Below are 25,127 nucleotides of genomic sequence, written 5' to 3'. Positions count from 1 at the left end.
AAATTATGTTTTATTTATTTAAATTCACATAACCACACATAGCTAGTGGCTACTGAACTAGACAGGACAGATCTAAAATATAAATTTGACCAAATCTCCCTGCAGCTTAACACCATTTAAAACAATCCCATTTCCCTTAGCTTAAGAACCCAAAACCCTGACTCAGTTTACAAAGACTCACACAGCTCAGCTCCTATAGGAGGTTTCCATCCTGAGTTTGCATCATTTCCGACTCGTGCTCTGTATAGCAGGCCTAGAGCTATATAGCTCTGAGAGATGCCTATAGTCAAGGTGTCAGCAGGATCACATTCCTTTCTGGAAGTTCCAGGGAAGAGTCTGTTTCCTCACCTTTTCTAACTTCTAGAGGCCACCTTGCCTCATCCCTTGCCTCATGGCCCCTTTTTCCACCTTCAAAGCCTTCTGATTCATCTGCCTCCCTCCTCCATATGAAGGACCTTTATGATTACACTGGGCCCACCTGGATAAGCCAGGCTGATTTCATCTCAAGATCCTTCACATCTTCTAAGTCCCTTCTTCCATGTGAGGTATTCATAGGTTCCAGGAATAGAACGTGGACGTCTTTGGGAGTGGGCACTTTTTGTCCACCACCCTCCCCAACTAGACTGTAAGCTCTGTGATAGCAAGGACTGCTCATCATGGTCAAGAACAGTATCTGGCATATTGGTGGAGTGTGTGTGTGTGCGTGTGTGTGTGTGTGTGTGTGTGTGTGTTTTGAAAGAGCAAATAATGTAATTCCTCTATCAGAAAAAGTTATCTTGTAGAAAAATCTATGAGACACTTATTAAGTATTTGTTCAGACTGTATATTTTTGGAAACCACAGTTGTGACTCATGTCACACCAGGTAGAAGCAGGGATGGAACTGCTGATACCACCTAGCCTTCTTACTTCGTTAGGTATTGTCAATGTGTCTGTCCTGCCTGTGGCCTGTCTTCTCCCATTCCACCAGGCTTGTTAGGCATCACCTCCTGCCCCCTATGACCGATAGCTTTTCATGTTGACCTGACTGTCTCCTTGAATTAGCGAAGAGATGTCAATCAAACAGAAATCCAGGTAAATTAAGACAAACATGTTGACAGAACCTACAGTATTTGCTCTGATTCCAGAGCAGCACTGTCAGCAAGCTGCTTACTTTTTCCCTGAAGAGTTGAGTGGGGATGACACTCTAAAAGGCAGCCATGATCCACAGCTGCCGTTGGTCAACTCATGGGCTTGCGTACACTGAATGCACACACCACACACACACACACACACACACACACACCCTTCTGTGTAATCTATTTTTAAGGCATACAACAAAAATCTCATACTGCTAGTTGGGGCCTCAGCCACTGAATTTAAAATACTTGTTTTTCCACAAATTGTACATAAATCCAGAATATTTTTGAAGCTAGAGGGGTACCAAAATCACTGAATCCATTTTGCAAATGTCTCTGGCCCTTCACTGAAGATGAGGAAACTGAGGTTCAGAGCTGGGAATCGATTTGTCTCAGGCCTGCCAGTGCCTTGACACCTAGTTTAATGCTTTTAACAATCACACTTTCTAGAAACATTTATTAAGATTTTTTTCCCTATCATTTCTTATATCCTCACCTTGCTGTGAATTTGGATCTGGAGTCCAAAAAAATCTGAATTAAAATTCTGGCTCTGTCCACTTCCTACGGATGTGATGCCAGCCAAGTGAGCATCTTGGACCATTTTTTCTTCGTGTGTGGAAGAGGGAAGAGGACAGGCACTTCCTCACGTGGTTGTTGTAGGGATCAAACAGAAAATGTTTGTCAAAGTACCTTTCACGGTACTTGCCATCATAGTGACTGAGCGCTCTGTGTCCCCTCCCTCCTACTCCCCCTTTTATGTCTACTTTATGGAGATGTGTTGTTCTTCAGTGAAGTTTCTACTGATTTGACTGGTACTTATCATGTACAGCCATGAGCCAGATGCTGTACCAGGGCCTGGGAGAGAAGGGTGAAGAGGGGTGACTCGGGAGGCACAGAGGAGGGAGCGCCACACCAGAGTGAAAGCCAGCAGGTGAACAGCATGGCACCCAGGAGAGCCGCAGAGGCTAACTGGCTGACTCTCTGCTTGCAGGGTGTAGCCGAGGGGTGAGATGGGAGAAGGGGTCAAGAGAATAGGAGGACTCCAGAGGGGCAGGCCTGGAGAAGGGAAGGATGTCCTCTGAGGCTTATTCACGCACACACCTTGAACCAGGTTGGGCCTTGAGGATCCAACAGAGGACAGATCAGACCAGTTCCCTGCTTCCACAGTCTTATGCTCTAGCAGGGAGCTAGGTATGAAACATGGGCAGGCACAGAGGGTCTACAGAGCTCTGAGCAGATAAAAGTCACCAGACAATGAAGTGTGGTGGGGCTCTGGGCCTGTGAATGCTCAGAGACATCACGGATTTCCAGCTGAGTCCAGCCCACCAGGCCACTCTGGGGCTTTACAAGGGTTTTCTCAATCCGGCCTCACTGAGCCCTTACATCAGTGCTCACGAAGTCAGGAATGTAAGGTTTTCAATAAAAGTGCAGGCAATGGGCCCAGAGGGAGCCCAGCTCAAATGAGCTTTTATATTTTTATGTGGAATGTAATCACGTTTGGTCATGATCGAGGTTGCCCCGTTACTGCTATTAGAGCATTTATGGTTCTAAGGGGGATACGCGTCTTTGGCGATACATGCTTACAACTAAAAGCAACAGGGTATGCTGATTCTAGAAGTCACTGCAAAATCCTAAGGAAAGGGCTTGCGAGCATTGCCTCTGGGAGCTTGGTGGAGAGGGCTGGTATCGTCCACAGGCCCAAGAGTGGCCAGATCCAGGAGGGTCCTCTCTGGAGGGACAATCCGGCCTGGCAATTTCACAGCCAGCTGCCCTGGCATGGCATCATGGACTTTAGAACCGCCTGCCAACAGGTGTAGGTGCTACACATGCTCTGTCAGTGTCAGAACTCTACCAGGTGGTTTTTTCCCCACCAGCCCCACTTTCCAGGTGTGTAAGCAAAGCTCTGAGAGGTTACTGGCTCCCCAGGAGCACACAGTCTGTAAGTGAATGAACTTCCCAGGGCCCCACAGCAGATCACCCGGGACTGGTAGCTGAAAACAACAGAAATGTATTCACTCATCGTTCAGGTGGCCAGAAGTCTCAGATCAAAGTGTAGGCAGAGCTGGCCTTTCCGGAGGCTCTGAGGGAGACATGGCCTCATGACATCGTCCTCGCTTCTGGTGGCCACTGGAAGTCTGGGATGTTCCACAGCTTGGAGCTACTGCATTTGTTCCTATCTCTGCCTCCACCTCCACATGGCCTCTTCCTCAGGTGTCTTGTGCCCTTGCCTCTCCTGAAAAAGACACCTGCCATCGGGTTTAAAGCCCACCCTAAAGCCAGGGTGATATCATCTCAAGATCCTCAACTATTTACATCTGGGCTCTCTTTCCAAATAAAGACCACATTTTGAGTTTTTGTGTGGACATAAACGTTTTGAGAATACCATTCGACCCAGCAATGTAAGTAGTGGGGACAGTGGGGACAGGAGCTGAACCAAGCCTCACTGAGTGCAAAGCCAATCCCGCAGAAGATGTGGGGCTGTGTGTGCTCATTTGCTCACATCACCTCTGGCTTCCTGGCTTCCCACTGAGTTCTCTTCAGCTTTCTTTCTTTCTTCACTTTTCACAAGTGTAAACCAGGCCTGTGTAAAACTCTCCTTAGTGAGGAACGCAGAAAACCCGTGAAGAATCACAGAGGACCAAAGACTCTGGAGGGAAACACTAGGATGCTGGAAAGGAGAGAAACAGGCTTCTCTGGGAATGAGAGGTGACACAGTCTTATCCCTGCTGCTCCTAAGCTGCTGATCTTAAGTAAGTTGTTTTATCTCTCTGAATCTCAATTTCCCTAGCGGTAAACTGGGCAGGAAATCCCTCAGGTTTAAAATAATGGAGTCAATGGGTACAAAGTTTCTAAAGGTTCCTGGCAGAGAGTAGTTGATTAACACATATTTGTTTAATCTGAATCTGCTGGCATATCCTCAGTGACAGAGAAGGACAGCCAGACCCTAAAAGAAGAAAAGTTATTCTAACCCGATCAAGTAGAAGGGAAATGGAGGTAAATGCAGATATAACTGAACACATATGAGGTACCAACACATGCATACCCAGAGCTGTGGCTGTGACCACTCATCTGTGGGAACGTCTGCACCTCTCTGTCTGTCCACCTGCCCATCGTCTCTTTTGTTTGCTGCCGACACTGTGTGCAGGTCCCGTCTGAATGCTGGCAGATGTCTTCCACCTTCACACCACATCTGTGAGGTCTCCACTGTTACTGCCCTCATCGTACGGAGGAATAAACACAACCTGCCACGAGTATCCATGACCCGAGGGACAGAGCTGACACCCAAACCAGGTCTGTGTGACTGCGAAGCCGGTCTCTTTACTACTTGCAAAACTACCCATGACGGTGGCCCTAGAGATAACCCCTCCAGGCCGGGTCAGGAAAGGGTTGGTACAGAGGAGGCATCTGGGTGCGGCTACACCGCTCATGGATCACTGGGGGCTCGCGGTGTGATGACGAGCACGTGGACCCTGGAGCCCCACAAATCCAAGTTCAGCTGCTCACTGGCTCTGTGACCTTGAGGAACAGAGAGCATCTTTCTGAGTCTCTGTTTCCTCATCTGCCAAAGGGGATGAAATCTCTACATCAAAAGGCTGACATGAGAACTCAAAGCATAAACATACAGAAAAGGTGTGAGGGATGGAAAGCTGTTCAGTAGGAACTGACAGAAACGTGTGTGCAGATGTGTGACAACACGGCTACTGGGCCATGGAGTGCAGCACTATTCACGATAACCCCAAACCACCCAAACCTCCATCTGCAGTAAGGCCGCCAGACGGCTCTCTATTTGCATACAGAACCACGAGGTTCATGTGCAAGGACAGATGTGGGCAACAGTGGAACGGGGTCTCCCAGAGGATACTACTGAGCCAAAGAAGCCCAGACCCACGTGGATCTGTTTACAAAAGGTTCAAACACAGGCAAACACTGGACTATGGGGTTAGAATCTGGGCTGCTAGTTACCCTTGGCGGGGGTAGGGGACAGCAGAAGGGGCTCTGAGGATATCCCTTGGGTACTGGCCACATTCTTTCCTGATCTGGTGCTGTTCACAAGGAGTTCAGTTTACAAAATCCATCAACCTGTATACTTAACAACCTGTGAACTTCAATACAAATCTATACTTTGATACAAAGTTGTTTTTTTTAATTACATGGAACAGCACGTGGTGTGCAGAACATTTTCAGGAAGTGCTAGTTTTCTATCCTCATATGATTTGGTCGTGACCTGTGCAGGAAAAGAAACATCTATGTGTAAATGATGTCTTTAACGACATCAGCCCACTGGGGTGACAATAATATGGGGAACGTGGATAGAGGGAGAGTCAGAACGTTGGATAAAGGTGGTAAGGAGGACATATTTGTTTAAAGCCTCTGTGGATTCCCTGAGCAAAGACTCCTGATCCATGCTAAAGTGGGCATTGATTTATGGCCCCAGCCGTTTCTTCCAAAGCTTTGAACCATCAAATGGGACTCTCAATCAGGTCCTCCAAATCCCTGCTGATCTAGCCACTGCCTACCACGCAGCTCCTTCTCCGCCCCCTTTGTCTCACCCACTGACAACCTGCCACACTGACCAGTTTCTGCCTTCTTCTGTATCCCTGATTCTCAGCTTACATGGCAGCCCCTCAGCCTGAAGTAGCTTCCTCCTAAATGGCTCTTTTTCATAAAAAACTGTTTTTCTGTGACATTACGATTCTGTCAGATTAATTTCATTAACATTAACTTGGTTCTTTGCTTATTTATTTTCTGTCTTCTTGTCACCAAATTTATGTCCCAACTTTTATCGCCAGTTAAATGCCAGCAAATGCTTTTCACATAGTAGGTTTTCAAAATAAAGTTACTGAGTAAGTTGAGTCAAAACATCTTCGGTGTGTTAGTAGAAGGATACTAGATTTTTCTCACTAAGATATTTCCTCAGCAACAGCACTTTTACTCAGATCATTCCAGAGATCACATGAATCCTCAGAATCCTGTCATTCAAGTAGAGAGTGTTTGCAACACAGGGATTTCAAAGTATAACACCGAGGACAGAACACGTATGAATGAGCGACAGGGGCCACATGGCACTCACAGGGAGTGGTGGGGACTGGCAAACCGAAAGGCCAGTCTATGACCAAGCAACATGTGGTAATGTGCTAACTACTGACCAGCCCTACCCACCTGCTGCCAGTTTAGAATGCAAAGCTTGGGGCGCCTGGGTGGCTCAGTGGGTTAAGCCACTGCCTTCGGCTCAGGTCATGGTCTCGGGGTCCTGGGATCGAGTCCCACATCGGGCTCTCTGCTTGGCGGGGAGCCTGCTTCCTCCTCTCTCTCTCTCTGCCTGCCTCTCTGCCTACTTGTGATCTCTCTCTGTCAAATGAATAAATGAAATCTTTAAAAAAAAAAAAATAGAATGCAAAGCTTGTTGCCTAGTCCCCCTGCTCTCTAGAAGAGGTCAAAGGTGCACATGTGTGTAGGTGAACACTGCCAGTTTTTTAGTACTGGCAATAAATTTAACGTGTCCTAAAAGTGGGCAGCCAGGGTGCAGAAAACTCTCTGCGGTCTGCCTGCAGCTGGCCTCCTCCATGCTGACCTTCACCTGCTACTTTATAAGAGGGGATTGGAGCTGCAGAGAAAGATGACTCGTTACAGATCTCATGGTTAGTATGTGGCCAGGTGTGGTCTGGGGCCTAGGCGTATAGCGCCATGCCATTGCCCTTCCATTCATGAGGAGAAAGACCTCTGTGCACACCTCTGGCTTAACTGAGATAAACCAGCCATCATAAAAGTAAATTATGTCTTGGATTAAGCATACTGTGTTGAGGTCTGGTATGACTCTCCTCATGAGCTTTAAACAAAAGCCCACAGCCCAGTTGTGAGGGCTCATCGTAGCAATCTTAAGAAAGGGGCGCTGGGCTGTTTTAATGTTTGATATTAATTTAGAGCCAGCCTGGAGTCAGAGATCCACACGAGGTGCCGTGTGTGAAAATTCCTTCTTTGTGAAGACCTGAGACTTCTCGCTCATAGCAGCCCCTTTTTGATTCTGTCTCAGCAGCGTGGGCCTAACCCTGTTATAGAAAGAGTAATCGTAAATCTGCATGAAGTTTCTGATGATTAGTTTTGCTTGGAATCAGGCCAAAGAGGCAGACTTTCGCCAATTCCATATGTACGTGTAAGTTCTTTCAAGAAAGAATGCATTAATCCTTCCCACTGGGCTGGCGATGAGGAGTTTAGGGACCCACGGAGAAGAGAGCCTCCCGACCTCAGTTATACATGGAAAGGCTGTGCCAGGACCACTTATCAGGGCACTTTAATAGGTGCGCTCACTTTACCCATGGCGGCACCGAGAGGCACAGATGATGAATTTTTTAGACAGATGAGAAAACTGAGACTCATTTTAAGTAACTTGCCCTAGTGAATACAGATAATAAAATGTCAGCTAGCGTGGGACCCTGTCCGGTGATGGCAGAAGCCCTGCTGCGTGGACACACAACCCACACAGACAGCTCACTCCACCCCAAGGGATGCCTTTAGCCAAGGAGCTGGTGGAGGACAATGCATGTCCTTGGTTATCCATCTCCCTGGCTTCCTTTCTCCTTCTTCTTAAAACGCGATGATATGGGGGGTGTGATAGGCGTTGTCGCAGAAAGGAAAGGGGAACAAATTAGAGATTTGAGAGGACACTAGCCGATGGTAAAAGTGCTTACTGTAATATTTAAAAAGAAAGAAGAAAATGGCAGCATAAGAGCTCGAAACCCTGGGTATAAAAAGGAGTTTAATCCATTTAATTATTCAGTGCTCAGTCCTGGCAGAGAAGAGTTGGGTTTTGATAGGTTGTAATGACCATGGTAATTTGAGGGTAGTAAGAAAGCAAAATGCTAAAAAGAAGAAGAAGAAGGAGGAGGAGGAGGAGGAGGAGGAGAAGGAGGAGGAGGAGGAGGAGAAAGCAAGCAGAATGCTGAAGTCAGAGGGTCAGAGGTCAAGAGACTTGGTGGCAGGCAATCCGCATTTATACCTCTTCTCATGTCTCACTAGAAGGGCGTCACTGAGGAAGTTAACGTGTGTGTGTCTCTCTCTCGGTCTCGGGTTCTGTGCCCATGGCAAGGATAGCACTGTCTAGGATCAGACCAATTTCCCGGTCCAGCCTCCAGCAGGAACACAGAAGCCAGCAGAAGAGAATCTCCACATGCTGGAAGTCAACCCCGATATCTGCGTCGGTTGCCACGTACTCCATTCCGTCCTGTTAGCCGGGCTCTGAACACATCTGTCTGGACACCTCTGACCCCCCCAGGCACAGGGGTGGGAACGGGGAGAGATGACTGTGTTGTGGTACGGATTTTGCCGCGGCAAAAGGGAGAGCACTTGCCATTCGGAAGCTGAGACAGCCTGGATTTCAGGGCATTTGAGTTCCCTTCTGCCAGGCGGGAACCCCAGAGCTGGCACCTCTGAGAGGAGGTGTATGTGTGTGTGTGTGTGCATGTGCGTGTGTGTGTCTCTGTGCTTACCTGCGCGCGCGTGCTTGTGTGTGTGTTGGAATCTTAAGCAGAGAAGAGGCGACACCTCAGACTCTTGTTTGAAATCATCTCCCGCGTGAGTCCATTTGGGTGACAATAATTTAAAAGATAGTGTCAGACAACAAAACATTCCGTCTTGATTCTGAGTTACACTACTAGGGCGAAGGCAGGGTGCATGGAGGCAACCACAGGTGGGAAAGTAGACGTAAAGCCTGTGGAAACTCTCTCCCGCTGGCTTGTGTTTTATCACTCAAGGCTGGAATGAGAAATTAAATTGTGACCAGAGACAGAATGGGGGAGAAGGGAGGAGAGTGGTTGTAGAGCACAGAGTTGTTCTTCTTTCCAAGCTGTTGTGCCCCTACCCAGGGAAAAACAGAGAAGTGACTGTCATTAAGCAGTTTTATAAACCAGTATTTGGAAAGTTATATAGATTAAAGTAGTTGCTTTCCACTAGGGGCTATTCGGGGCTAATCTAATCCCCAGAAAAGACTTGGCAATATGTGGAAACATTTTGGTTGTCAGAACTGTTAGGGAGGGAGAAAATACTGCTGCTGGTATCTGGTGAATAGGATACCAGGATGCTGCTAAACAGCCTACAACACAGAAGACAGCCCCACAATAAAGAAGATCCAGCCCCAAATGTCAAGCGTTTTCAGGCTGGGAACCCTGAAGATAAAGTAAGACTTGACTTCTACAGAACCGTATTACCCTCTCAAAATAGCCTGGGCTTGTGGTCCACTAAAAATCCTTGAATGGCCTCTCACTCTAATTGTGTTCTCCATACCTCTCAGAAAATGAACTTCTCTGGACCTCAGTATGTGAATTATATTTCATCTGATTAGGGTTAGCCTCTTGGTTCCTATTTTGGAGAGTTAAGTAACTAATATTTGGAAACCCTTGGGTATAATAATTTCTGGAGGGAGGTTTGTGGTTGAATCAGGAAACAACAAAAGTCGATTTCCAACGGAGAGAACCCCTAAAAAAAAAGAAGCTAACAGAAAAAATTGGATATTCAAGGGTGTGTTATGAGTTTAAATGAACTGTGAGCTAAAATAAACTAACTTGATCACCCAACACAAATGGCAATTGTGGGTTGAATATGCTCTAGGTATACTGCAGTTGTAAGTAAATACACTGCATGCTAATGGTTTTATAATGGTCTTATTAATTCACCCTTCGTAGTTAATGTTTAAGATAAACTCTGTGTCTTTAGAGTAATTTATGCATTCCACTTTTAGAGAATTCCAATTGAATGAATATGAACATAATCATTTTACACAAATGTTCTCTGAGGAGGGAGCAGGAAGTATGAAGCGGGGCAGAGACTCCCCACTGCTTTATTCATAATGGATCAGCCGATTCATTCCTTATTAATTTAATGGAGTACAAGTAAGCAGCGTAACAGCTTGAGTTTAGGAGTGTTTCACAAATGGGGCTTTTTGTCTGTAATCGCTTAATCCTGCTGGCTAGGCCTCATAAATTGAATAAAAGAGGGAACTGGGTTTTAATTAAGTCCAAGGAATGAGGCTGCGTCAAAGACACAAACACCCCTGACAAACACGGGGGTGAAGTGTGTTCGGTTAATATCCCAGGCTAACAGCATCCTGGCCCAGGGAGCCCCTGACTGGAACCTTTTGATGTCAGACTGGACAGGAAATCCTTTTCTCTTGATTGCCTTGTTTCTCAAAGGGCAGTGAGAAGAGAGCTGATGACTCCGAGCTCTTGCCAGCCCAGACCTCCCCAGTGGAGCTGCTGTTCCAACAAAGAGGGTATCACTGCCCCCTCATTTTGCATCTGTCCACATCTGGCTGGGAAACAGAGATTGCTGACCAGTAGCTCAGTCCATGGAAAAAGTAAGGAATTCTTTTGCAGGAACTAGTAGGTCTTATGGGAAAAAACTGGGTCTTTAAGGTTAGACTGACACGGATTCAAATCTCAGCTGCACAGTACAATAGCTACAGGGCCTTGAACAGAATGGAGATGATGCTTTGCTGGGTTATTATAAAGACTAAATAAGTTTCTGTGGTCAGGCACTTTGCAAAATGAGTGACTCCTTGAGGACATTCCATCAAGGGCAATTAGCATCATGATTACTACCTTCTACCTAAAATGGAAATGTTCTTTTGTGAAAAGTGTGATAATAAACCCAAGCAGAAAACTGGTTCTCCATGTTTCCTTGTAAATATGCCCAGAAAGCCCCCTTTGCCAAAGCCTTTGGTAGATCACTCTGCATTTCTGTAAATCTCCACTCAAGGTCCCTTGGAGGAGATCTTGTCTTTTCCATGGAATGTGTGGCAGACAGAAAAAATGGCCCCCAAAGATGGATGCATATCAATTCCTGGAATGGGGAGTATGTTACCTGACATGGCAGAAAGGATCTTGTGAACGTGACTGGGTTAAGAACCTTGAGATAGGAAGATTATCCTGGGTGGTCTGAGATGGCCTGATATCAACACATAGGTCCCCATCAATGAGGAGGGGAGACAGGTTCAGAGTCATATTTGAAGATAATGTACTCCTGCCTTTTGAGTTGGAGCACGAGGCCAGGAGCCAAGGAATGCAGGTGGCTTCCAAGAACTAAAAAAGACAAGGAAATAGAATCTCCCCTAGAGCCTCTAGAAGGAGTGCAGCCCAGCTGCCACCTTGATTTTAGTGCAATAAGACCCCTATCAGACTTTCGGCCTCTAGAACTATAAAATAATGCATGTGCACAGTTTTAAGCCAGCAAGTCTGTGGTCATTTTTTATAGCAGCAGATTAACTATTCAAGTAGCCAGGCTGGACAAGTGAATGCCCTTCAAACATGTTCCTTACTGTTTCTTTGAACAAAGACACAGTCTGATGAGTTCGGTCTGGTTCTTTGACCAATGCACTCGGTGTGAGTTCTTGTTCCCTAATTGAGGATCATGACCTTCTTCATGCCAGCACAGAGAGTGGTACCAATCTCTGTTCAGAGAAGGGTACAGCACTTGTTTAATAAGTGTTGTTGGCTAGAGAGATGGATTAAGCTACAAATTTTCTGGGACCTTGTATTCCTTAAAAAACAAAATGTGTAGAGATAGAAGGCATTCTGCTCTTAAGACAAACAACAGAAACCACAACAGCAACACTGAGGGTGACGAGAACAGGACCATCATTTACTGAACTGCTTACACAGACCACACGTTCCCATCATTTATTTCTAATTCACACAAGAGCCTCACAGACTAGGTGATCCAAATGCCTATTTTACTAGTGAGTACACTCATATATTAGCAATTTGCTGAACCAAGATTCAAACCCAGTGTCTCTTGGTTACAAAGCTCCAGATCTTTGTATTGCCAAGAAAAATGTGAAAATCAATTCTAGTTCTGCAAGCAGTTACGATTTAACTTGTTTTTATGTGGTTATGCCATTCTCATTGTTCGAATTTAAGGAAAGATTCTAAGAAAAACAGAAAATCAACATGACTTTAAATTCTGCCTACCAAAGACAACACCCTCATTTCCTTCCATCCTTCTTTCTTTAGTTTTTCCTTCCAACTGATATTTATCCCTGCTACTCAACGGTCAAGCCATCAAAGACTGAATGGCTAATGGGCTGGTCTTAGCAGTCAAGGGGCTTCTAGAGGATTGGGAACATAGACCCAGGAAGGGTAGATGCCACGCAGTGCTATGAGGGAGATGCACATAGTGAGGCCTAGGCTAGAGATTAGGATTTGGACTCTGGAACAAGACCTCTTGAATTTTAACCTCAGCTCTGCCACCTCAGTCTCTGGCATACTTTCTATCTCATTTTCACCATCTTCATGGATTAGATGAGAGGGTGCACATGAAGTGATTAGCAGCGTCTGGCATGCAGAATGGCTAGGCTATGAGACCACACAATGTCAATACAAGAGATGGTAGGGGCGGGGTGAAGAGAAAATTCTCTCCTATGCCACACTAGTTGAATTTTGGCCTCTTGCACACCTGGTGAGTCAATCTTCAACTATTAGTAATAGTATTTATTACACATGCATTATTTGTCATGCACAGTACTAGATCTTTTGCATCTGATTTAATCCTCAGATCATCACCATGATGGGTCTCAAAGAGGGAAATGAAAGTTCAGAGAGGCCAAGTTATTTTCCTGAGACCATACAGCTATAAAGTGGTGGGTTTTTGGTAGGACCCAGGTAGGGGACTCGCGTCTCCATGGTGAGCCATGTCACTGAATGTGGCATCACAAATGAATGAGCTGGAGAGGTAGGACTCTGGCCTGGAAAATTTGAAGGTCAAGGGGGTTAAAGAGAATCACCCTCACCCAGAGCAGACCCAAGCCATGCCACCCCAGATGGAATGAAGAAGGCTTCTCTCCTGATCATGCAGCAGGAAAGTGAGGGCAAGCGGTGCCTGGTGACAATGTAGCATGCCTTCACCTTCTCTAGCCACATACTGCTGCGGAATTTGCAAAGACAGCTGTCCTTATGGTGTTCCCACAGACTGGTATCTGGGAACCTCATGCTCTTCCCAGACTTTCTTAGGCTGTGCCTGCTCTGGAAGCCTGGTACTCATGCCCCCACTCAACCCTGGGCACTGGACAGAATAATCTCTTCTACTTTCATGTGTCCCCCACCATGGCCCCTGCCGGTGCTTTCAGGACTGAGGCTTCGAGTGGTTCTCCAGGACAGGGAGAGTGGAGAGTGACTTAGAAGAGACAGAACCAGAAAAACCGTGAGACCTAATTCCAGGAGCAGTGCTCGGTTGGTAATTAAATGTGCTCTGTTTATACCCTTGGTTGTCTAATCAGAGCTCTTTTATTACAGTTTATGTAATGCTTCCTAGTCATTAAAGCAGCATTTGGTAAATGGGCTTACATTGGAGGCTCAGACACCCAGAGGCATTGAGGCACCTGTCTGGGGCAGAGACAGCTGAGGCATTATTTACAGATTTATGTATTAAGCAAACAAACCTAACATTCCTTTCCTATTTAACAAAGCAACCCTTTTTATTCATCAGCTTGGGAGAGGGACCACTTTTGTGCATAAAATTACTCTACAGCGCAGTGATCACTCTAGGAAAGACGGAAGGAATGATGGGAAAGCTTTATTTGATGCATTACATGGGCCCCTTGCACTGCTGAGCTTCAAGTCCTGGAAACAAAACAGGCAAGAATAATCTGTGATGGGCTTCCTACTAACACAGATGACGGCACTAATACCAGTACTGACCAACACTGAACAATGACCCAGCATTCCGCATGCCAGACGCTGCTCATCATTTCACATGCATCCCCTCATCTAATCCTTACAACATCCCTGAGGGGTGTGAAACACTTTACAGACGAGGAGACTGAGGGACAGAGAAGTCAAGGGAACTGTCCAAGGCTATACAGGGCTACATTTTGTACTTGAGTAGCCTGTCTTCCAGAGCCCATGTGTTTAACTGTGATACCTGCTTCCCATTACTCAGGCAGATTAGGTAATACAGTAAAAAGGCACAGTGCTGCCTTCCCACTCTAAAGAAGTACAGTAAGTGGAGACTAAAAGTTCATCTAACTGGCAAGGGCAAGGAAGGCTTCCCGGAGGAGATGACTCCTCCAGTATTTTGCTTGCTTTGCCAGCATCCCTATAAGCCCTGCTCCAGATGGGCATATATGGGGCAGACAGAAAAGATGATTCTGTCTCCTCCAGTGAAGAGAGCAGAATGATTCCAGGTAACAAACATACACCAGCAACTCCAAAGCTTCAAGTTTTCAGCACCTCCAGGCTGAGCTCCAAGCACCGGAGAGATGCAAGAGCGCACCATCAGAGGCTGTGGCTAGAGGAGAAGAACGGTGGACCTTGTACAGTCTCTTTCAGAGCCAGTTTGAGAAGATGGCAATGGTCTAGCCAAAATGGTTTTCACACAGTGATATCCCAGAGTCAGGTCTCTGCACCCGTGAGGGCCAAGGAGTTTAGGTCTCCTAGATGATATGTCACAGGGAGCTGTTTCATGGCATATCAGTAGGTAGGTGTATGTTGGAAAATACCAGGTCTGAGAATGTATCTTTTTCTTATAACTGTTGAAAAAGCCCCTTTCTTTAATAGCAAATCCCTTTGTCCCTGCCCTACCCCCCCATCACAATCATAATCATAAATTAAGGAGAAAACAAGGAAACCTGTTAGTTTCATTCAAAAGCAATTTAAAAAAAAAAAAAAAACTAGGCCACCTTTCTTATCCAACTACTGACTTTCAGACAGATTACTGGACCTTGTATGAAATTAAGCAAAAGATTAGGAGAATGGGGGCACACTCTGAAAACATGCATGGCCTCTTTAATATCTCGGGTTTTCTTTAAACATAAAATTATAGCACAATGCACGGACAGACGACGGCATTATCCTTTATCACAATACCCAGCCAACTTTAACTCGTCTCAAGTGTTATTATAAGAAATAGAATTTACTGCTATGGACTTCTCTTCAATACTACTCCTTCCCTGTTTAATGAAATGTCATTATTCCAATACAAACCCTTTCTTTTTGCAGCCTGCTCCCCCCCCACCCAGCCACTATATTTCATTTCCTGCAGTTACGTGATATTATTGCCTTTTTTCCACAGCTATTGATTTAGGTGTGTATGGTTATTACAATGCAAAATAAAACAGCTCCCCCATCCATTCTACCTTGTACCATTGAACATTAACTTAATTTGTTTCAAATCTGCATTTGATTTGGCAAGGAAACCATTTATCTTTATGAAGAAAGCCCTCATAAAGTAGAGAGTTTAGGAGATCACGGCTTTAAAAATTTAATAGCCTTGTGTCTTATACACTAGAAAAATGAATTAAACCTTCAAATAGTATATGTCTCAATGTAACCTTTTTGCATTTCATACTATGTTTAATTTATTATATTCTTTCTGGAGGAGGAAAAAAAAAAATCAGAGGACAGATCGCAGGATGTGGCTTGCTCTTGCGATGCATGAATAAATCCAGGGTCTACGGCTCACGAGCCGTGTGCTTCGCTGCAAAACCCCATCCAGCTCATACTGAAATCGGCCTTGCCATTTCAAGTGGTGGCAAGCGCAGGTTTTGTCCCCCGTTCTCTGCAGCAGGACATGGGGCTCCATGCCTGGGGCACCTGGCCTGAAGCCTGGGGAAGAGGAGAGGAGTGGGAAGAGAGCTAGTAGAGGTCTGATGGCACTTTCAAAAGATTAAGAAAACAAGCAAATGCTTTCCCTCAAAGGTAGCAGGGCACCTTCTAGAGGGTGAGAAACAATGCCTGAGCTCAGGTCTCAGCCAGGACCGGAAGACATTGATACCAATGCTACAAATCCTTTGTTATAAAAGGGAGGGCTGACACTCCAACCTTCGCTCTCTCTCTCTCTTTATCATGAATCTCCTGCTTTCATTTCTTGCCACCTCAGCCTGTGCATGGGGGGGCAACACAGAACCCCCAGTCAGTGGAAGAGAACACCTACAGGGTAGAAAATGATCAACTTCCCTATCCTCAGATGGATGAAAATATGGGACATGAAGGCTTGGGGAAAATAACAATAATCATGCAATAATAATAATCAATTGGTTAATTGCTATATGCCAGACACCGTCCTAAGCTTTGATACCCAGCATCTTAGCCAATCTTCACACCTGCCTTATGAAACAGGTCCCATCTTTATCTCACACTTACAGATGAGAACATGAGGCATGGAGCAGTACTCTTCCCAAGATCACACAGCTAATAAGATATCCGAAACCCAGAAATGTAATTCTGGGCATTTCACAGGTAGTTATTATATATATTGTCAGCTTGGGATATGGAGTGTGAGATCTTTTCCTTTGAATATTTGAAGGACTGCCAAACAGAGGAGGATGAGAACTGTTCTATGTGGTTTCAAGGGCACGGAGACAACCCTTCACATTTGCATAATACACTCCCATAATTCACACGTTTTATCATCAAAACAACCCCAGGTGGCTGCCATAGAGACAGGAATCTATGACTCGGAGAAGAGAATTGCCTTGCCCAGTCCACAGGGTTCAGAAGTAACGTGGGCAAACTTCAAACCCAATTCTCTACTGAATGTCCTGGGCTTGGTCCATTATGCTCAATTACCGATAGTGTTAATCCAACCCAACTTGACTCTGCCTATGCTATAAATCTGGCACTCTGCAAAGCTTTGTGTCTCAAAGATAAAGCTAAAACAAATCTGCTTTCAAGAAGTTTATAGCCTAGTAGAAGACATATTAAATAGAAGACATATAAAATCTGACATCACAGGAACCATAGAAATCATGTACAAGAGAAGACAGCGTGGGAGAGCAGACATTCGTCTGTCATGAGAAGTCCACAGGAGGTGATTTCTGACACACAGAACACAGGGAAGGACCGGCACCATAGGGAGATAATTTTGGCTCAGTGTAAGAAAGAACTTCCCACCAAATTTGCCAAAGATAGAAAACTCATTTATTCTGACATCATCCTAGAAGGATTTCAATGGCTTATTTTTAGACCACATGGTCAGAAAAATTCTAAATATTGGATAAAACGTTAAATTTGATGGCTCTTTAACCCTCTCATAGCCCAAAACATGTATGAGATCTTGGCTTTTCCCCGAACTATTTGGTTATTCACACAATTCTATTCCACAGTATTTGGTGGCCACCAACCAGCTTCAGGCCCCGAGGGCTGTATCCCCATGTTTGACAATTTCTCAGCCCAAGGGAAGAGAGGCACATGAACCACCACAATATTATCTTATAAGTGAGTCCCAGGAGATACATGCTCACTGCTATGTGCTGCTCTTCTGCTGGTTACAAAGAATTTTCTCCAAGGCATCCCTTGTCTTTAGAAATGATCCTGGAAGGTAGGCTGATGCCTTTTCGACACTGCTTTACTCAGCATTCCACAAATACTTACTGAATGCCAAATCCTCTCTTCGTTGCTGAGAGAATCTTCTTCAACCCAGCAACATGCCCTAGTAACTCCAATCATAAGTGAGATAAATCACCATTAACTGAGGCCTAAATGGACATGGTTGGTGTCCAGCACCCTTGGACCACTGCCCTGGAGGCAAAAAACAAATCTAGAAGTTGTCTGTCACTTGTTAGGAGAGCCTTCGACAGAAGCTTTCAAACAGGTAGTAAAAAGAAGTGTTAGTACTAAGTCAGGTGGGTTTTATTACATAACATAAACTTGTGGGAGACAGAATAATGGCATTTCCAAAGATGTCCATGTTACATGGCAAAAGGGCACTTTGCAAATGTGATTAGGCCAAGGATTTTGATACAGATTTTCCTGGACTACCTGGTGGACCCCATGTAACATAAGGGTCCTCAAAACAGGGAGGCAGGGATGGCAGATGCAGAGGCAGATACAGCTGACTTTGAAGATGGAGGAAAGGGCCATGAGCCAGGGAGTGTAAGCAGCTTCCAGAAGCTGGAAAAGGCAAGGAACAGATTCTCCCTAGAGCTTCTAGGCAAAGTGCAACCTCTGACATGTTGATTTTAGGACTTCTGACTTTTGGGACAGTGAGATAATAAATCTGTGTTTGTTTTAAGCCATGAGGTTTGTGATAATTTATTAGGGTGTCAATAGCAAACTAATATAATACTATTTGTTGAGTCATGCATAAGATCAAGTAATTTACATCCATTTGTTCAAAAAAAATATATATTCACTGAGTAAATACAATGCTCCAGGAATTGTGCCAGGCTCTCAGGACAAAGCAGTGGCCTGAAGAGTCAGGAACTTACCTATAGGCCAGAGAGTAATGAGTGAGAAAAAAAGGTTGGTATTGCTACACCAATTCCAAAGGTTAGTATTGCTACACCCATTCGAATGGTAAGAAACGGAAAGCACTAAGGAGTAAAGTAACTTCTCCAAGGTCTTTTGAGTTACAAATGGCCCACCCAGGATCCAAACTCACCTGTCTCACAAATAAACAGATGCCTTTTTCACTATCTTCCATAGGGACAGCTTGGTGATACAGATCTAAAATTCCTTCATATGCATAACTCTCCCATTTTCCTCTAAATTCCCAGAAGCTACATATATCCCTTCCTCACATGGGACAGTGGCCATTTCCAATGCTGCTTTCAACCATGGTACGCCTCAACTTTCTTCTCTTTGGGATCACATATATGATCTTGTTAGATGCAGCCTCTAATATTTTGATTATTTTGATGCAAATCCATCGCCCATAATAAATTCCTCTGCTTTCCAAATGCAATCGATTTTAGAAGCATGAAAGCAAAAACAAAGTAAGCTCTGACAGTCTTTGAGAGTGTCCGTGACAGGAGAGGCCTAAGTGGCTGAAAGCTATTTTCCTCACCGTCAATCTGCCAGATGATTTTCCTTGCACAAACACATACCCCTACGGTCTGGCTAATGCTTGCCTTTTTGGACATATGTGAGCAAATAAATGTAATTACGAGCGAGATATAATCACAATTGCCTTGCTATTAAAGCTGTTGTACGCTCTTGTGGCTTGGTTAACAATATACGCAGAAGGGTGGAATTGCTTGCTCCTCTCCCAGAAAGAAAAACATTCCAGAAGTATGGCCTCTTTAAAATTATATCTGCGAAAATACAACATTTAAATGCAGAATTTGACTTTCTAAGAATCGCACCAGAAAACCTTTTAACAGAAACAGCAGGAAGAGAAAGCTTTTTAAATCAAGATACTCCATGAAGGATTATGAAAATGGGGGTCATCGCATGAGACAGAATTGCAAATACAATGAGGAAAATCTTCTCCTCTGTGTAAATACATGAGGACAATTTATTCTCCTCTGTTGAGATATCAGGGGATATTTTCAGCTTCTGGAAAAAGGAAAGGAAAGAAGCCACCATGTCCAAATGAATCTGTTCAGAGTGATGTGCTGGGCTGGTACCTTATAGTAATGGTCAGCTTCTCACATACTCAACCAAGCTGCCCGAGAAGAGCTGCCCTAAGACTTTCTCATTGGTTGTTAAGCAACAGACATATAAAAGCTCACTGAAGATTCTCGCTTGCATTCAGTCCTTGAAAGAAGAGTAAGAAAGGACAGATCCACCCATGTCAGAATGCCCAAATGCCAGCATCCCTGGTCAATGATGCATTCAATATGCCCTGGCATTGACTATCTCCCTGCTCATCCTCATCTCTCAGAAACAGCCAACCTGACCAGTGAGGTTATTCAGGCAACACTGAGTGCTGCTCTCTGGTGAGCTTTTCAGGACCAAAGAGGTTACTCAACAATATATCTGATTTCTAAGTTATAATAAAAGCTCTGTAAAAATAGCATCTTTGTGTTGCCATCTGCATGTGAGTTTCTACCTGTGTGGTACGCACCTGGTTAGTATAGATACGATAAGCTTTCTTTAGGAGCTTTGAGAGATAGATAGATAGATATGGAGAGAGATTTTTGTTCACTTGACATTTCTTGGTCACTCACAATGAAATAGATAACTAACTCAACACTGAGAATACAAAGGGTAATAAGACATGCCAGTGTTCTATCCTCAAGTGTACTGTTATCTAGTTAAGAGAGACAAATGAATGAACACACTCACCAATAAAAGATAGTAAGTGTTCTGTGAGATTAGGTGAAAGAGGGCTGCTTCTTGGGTTTGCCTGCATGAGCTCTCAAGATCTGGACTCAGACTACGAAGTTTTGTTTAACAGGACTTTGCAATAAAATATTAAACATTTTAAGTGAATGATCAATACACAAAACAAACTACATGGTGTTTCCTATACAATAAACTTCAATAATGCTCTATTTCTTCAATGTTAAAGGTCAGGGTTTTTCACATTTGAGCATGGCTAAGAATAGGATGTGTCCTCTACCAGTGGAATCTCTAAATTACAATTGATAGCATTTTTTTCTTTCTTAGATTATACATAAAATTATGTTGTGTCTTACTCTTAGATGCAAGGAATTATAACCCACATGAATATATTAATATATCAATAATATTATACACCCACTACTGATTATGCAGTGGTGTGCTGATAAGTGCTAATTACATAGCGGTGGACTGATACTTGTTTAACAACCAGGTCTCGAGGGGAAAAAAAATCATGGTTTGTAACAACTGCCAAATTTTCATGGTGTAAATACTCTTACCATGGTCAATTCCAAGCTACCAAGGAGACATCATTGAATGTAATTTGGGAAGAATTGAGCAAAATTGACTAAGAGAACCTATATGAGCTGGCCCCAGTATGCCACTGTACCAGAGTCAATTCGGAGCTATTTTCAAACTCCTTCCCATACAGTATATTTCTGGCCTCAGACCAACACTGGCTGTAACAACCTGTAAAGCCTCATCAGTGTTTTTACTCAATGTCACACAGACAATACCAAGTTATAAATCATCTAAAGTGTAGTTCTTATGTCAACATGCAATTCCTTCTCATCAGGCTCCTAGCCTCAGTTGGTGAGAGGAATAGTTCTGTCCTTACCCTATTTAAATCCTGTTTTTAATCACCTGGTTTACTGTCAGCGGCTGATTCTAATTTTTCTGTAATGATATTCCATATTCTACAGCAATCTTCATTAGAACTGGGCAAATGTACACATTTGGGGCTTTATAAAAATTACAGAGTGCAGTTGGTCTCTGCATATGTTCTGAGTTCATACTTGAAGGCTAAATATTTTCCCTCTATGATCAAGGAAAAGACAAAGGATATCGACTCTTACTACCTGTATTCAGTGTTGCACTGGATGTTCTAGGCAGTGCAATAAGGCAAGTAAAAATGAATAAATAAATAAAAGTGGTCCCAATTGGAAAGAAGTAATTAAAATTATTCTTACCCAGATATAATATGATCTTCTATGGAGAAGACCTGGTGGAATCCCCAAAAATGATAGCAGAAATGATAAGTGAGTTTAATAAGGCTGTAGTATACAGAGTCAATACACAAAAATCAGTTCAATTTCTATGTACTACCAACAACTGGAAATCAAAATTTTAAAAATATCATTTACAATATCTTTAAAAATATGAAATATATAGAAATTAATCAGACCAAAGATGTGAAAGAACTGTACTTCGAAATCTATAAAACATTGCTAGAGAAATTAAAGACCTAAATAAATGGAGGCTATACCGTGTTGAGGGATCAAAAGGCTCAGTATGGTTAAGATGTCAATTCTCACTAATCAATATCCTACCAGGCTTCTTATGGCAGAAACTTATCATATTCCAAAAGTCATATGGAAATGCAAAGAAATTGAAAGAACTAAAGCAGCCTAAACAACTTAAAAAAAAAATTAAGGATGGACAGATAACACAGATTTCAAGATTTATAATAAAGCTCCAATGATAAATGTACAGACAGCTGCTTTTCTATATGGCACAAAGGCAGTTCTGTGGATGAAGGGTAGCCTTTACAAGTAGTGCTGGAATAGATGAGTATCCATATAAAAATATTACCTTTGATCCATAACTTGATAATATATAATATTAACTCAAAATGGATTGTAGCCCTAAATATAAAACCTGAAACTTCAGAACTTCAAGAAGAAAATATAGGAAAAAACCTTTTGACATTGGTCTAGGCAATGATTTCTCAGACATGACATCAAAAGCACAATCCATAAAGGAACAAATTGATAAATTGGTCTTCATAAAAATTTAAAATGTCTACTCTTCAAAAGACACTGTTAAGAGAACAAAAAGACAAGGCACAGACTGAGAGTATATATTCACAAGTCATATACTTGGCAAAGAATTCCTACTGAAAATATATAAAGAACTCTTGAAAGTCAATAATGAGCAGACAACCCAGTAAATAAAAAAATAGATGGATAGCAAGTAAGTACATGAAAAGTTCCCCAATATCATTAGTAATTAGGGAAATTAAGATTAAAACTATGAGATACCAGTATATACCTATTCAAATGGCTAAAGTTAAAATGGCTGATCTCACCAAGTCTTGGATAGGATGAGAAAGGACTAGAACTCTCTCCCATACACTGTAGGAAAGGAAAATGGTACTGCTACTTTAGCAAGCAGCTTGGCAGTTTCTCAAAATGTTAAAACATCCCCTGTGATCCAACCATTCCACTCCTAGGTATCTGCACAAAAGAAATGAAATATTTGTGTATACGTTCTTTTACATGAATGTTCATAGAAGCCTCGTCTGTGATGGCTAGAAACTGAACACTCCCCAAATATGAATGGTTAAATAGAGGTATATTCATTCAATGGGGTAGTTCTCAGCAGAAAAAAGAACAAACTTCTGATATATACCCCAATGGGGATTAGCCTCAAAACAACTGTGATGAGTGAAAGAAGCCAAAACAACAATGAGAATGTACTATGAAATTCCATTGGTATGAAATTCTAGAAAATACAAACTAATGCCCAGTGACAAAAAGTAGATTCGTGGTTGCCTAATGGGAAGTGATTACAAAGGGATGCAAGGAAACTTGTCTACCTATATCATACCAGTGTTTACATATATCAAAAGTTATCAAACTGTGCATTTTAAGTAGGTGTAGTTTATTCTAAGTCAATTTTATATCAATAGAGCTTTTTTTTTAAAAAAAATAGCAAATACTGGAATGATTTTAGTGTCAGAATTCTTAAAATATGCTTGTGCATATTTTAGACAAAGTGGATTGATGATTCAGAATAAAGAGGTAGATGCACAAAATTTAACAACCATTTCCAGTACCGTTTATTTGTTCTGAGTCATAGAGTTTGAGTGCAGAGGTTTAAACACTTTCTTTCCTTTTCAACTAGTTGTTACAGCTTATGCGTATTCATTCACTCATTCACTCCTTCAGTAAGCAATGACTGAGCACGGATTATCAAAACCAGCACTCTTCTAATACGGTGTTTTCTTTTTTAAAAAATGGAGTCTCTATCTAACAGATTTTGCAATCTAGTGAGGAAGACAGACAATTAAAATGCAACATTAACTGGGGCTCCTGGCTTGCTCAGTTGGAAGAGGGTGTGACTCTTGATCTCAGGGTTGTGAGTTCAAGCCCCATGCTGGGTATAGTAATTACTTAAACCATTTTTTAAAAATTAAATAATAAAATAAAATGCAACACTAATGGGCTAATAGCCTTTATTAGAAATTTTCTTGTGTACCTACTCGGTGCCAGATAATTAATAGTAGAAGTGAGCAAGCAACTAGATTTACTATCCCCTAGGAATTCATAAAGTCCACGTTAAGAGATGAATATCTAAGGAGAGACTATGACAAAGTGGATGCCATGAGGCTGCATTCTGGGGAAGCGACACAGAGACGGGTCAGCCCAGATTCCCAGAGAAAACTATGTTGATTGTGTGGTTTTATTTCTAACTATTCCATGCCATCCTGAGTAGCTGATTTGCAGCTTTGTTTCCTACATTTTAAGACCTGCATTCTAGGAAAGGCATCTTCATGGCCTGATGTGATCAACATCATAACCTTTTCAGAAGGAGCAAAATGGAAAATATGGGTAATACATCTCTGTGGCCAAGAGATGGTCCAACTGTAAATGGGGCATATTTCAGTTAGCCCTAAATAGATATCTATTCCCTAAAACTTTCCATTGTCATATCTTTGGAACAGTTCCACGTGTGGCTATTTTGAGCTACATCACCATAGTAAAGACCAGTCAGCTGAGGTATTAAATATGAGTCATGCCAATGTCTACTTAATATGAAAGAACACATTCTTTAAATATGGCAAAATTAGAACGTATAGTATATACTTCAGTAGTGCTGAACAGAGGGGGTAATTCCCAGAGGTGCTTAAGTTCCAAATCAGATCACCTTCCAGAAGCCAGCAAGAAACATTCAATATCAGATTTTCTGTGCTCGGATCGTCTTTCTTCGAGTACTTACTCAAGAAAAAACATGAAGTTTTGTTTTTTTTTTTTAGCATGAACAGTGCATCAATAGTGTTTCATGAGATAACGTAACAGAATAAAGCAATTTTTTTCTACAGTTTAAAGTGGTCTTACAGGAAATTTGCTGTCAGTAGCATCCTCTGAGACCAAGTGTTCACCAGAGAAGTCAAGTAAAGCCAGCGACAGCAGCAAATAAACATTCTTCTCACTACCCGGCTTCTGGGATCAGAGTGATTTTAGTGGGGCCAGGGTAGTCATGAGGGTGTCTTCTCTCAGAAATCGTTTATCTCTTGTCCTTCGACTGTGTAAGGTACCAAACCAGATTTCTCTATATTTAGCACACCATGCCATTGGTCAGTATAAGTCTCAAAACAGGTAGGTGTCATGGAACTAAAAATCATTTAAGGTGGAAAGAAATCCAAAGCATCCAGCCCAACCTTCTCATTTTACAGATGAGAAGACCATGAAGTCAGGGTTTTCTTCAGTGTCATTTTTCCATTCATTCAATGAATATCTGCATATGCTATGCATATGTCATTAAAGCAAAGCCCCACAACATCTTAGGTTGCAGGAGCTATGCTAACCTCTTAGATGAAAAAGAAAAATGGAACTACAATGTCCCGTAAATTGTCTAAGTTTTAAGTGACATAACTGGACCTCAAATCTGTATCCAGGGACTCCAAATCCAGTGTGTCTTCAAAATAATGCTGGTGGTATCAGAATGCTACAACTCATA

Source organism: Neovison vison, chromosome 7, assembly GCF_020171115.1.
Source record: "Neovison vison isolate M4711 chromosome 7, ASM_NN_V1, whole genome shotgun sequence".
In the NCBI taxonomy this organism is placed as follows: domain Eukaryota; kingdom Metazoa; phylum Chordata; class Mammalia; order Carnivora; family Mustelidae; genus Neogale; species Neogale vison.
This window is presented reverse-complemented; position numbering follows the sequence as displayed.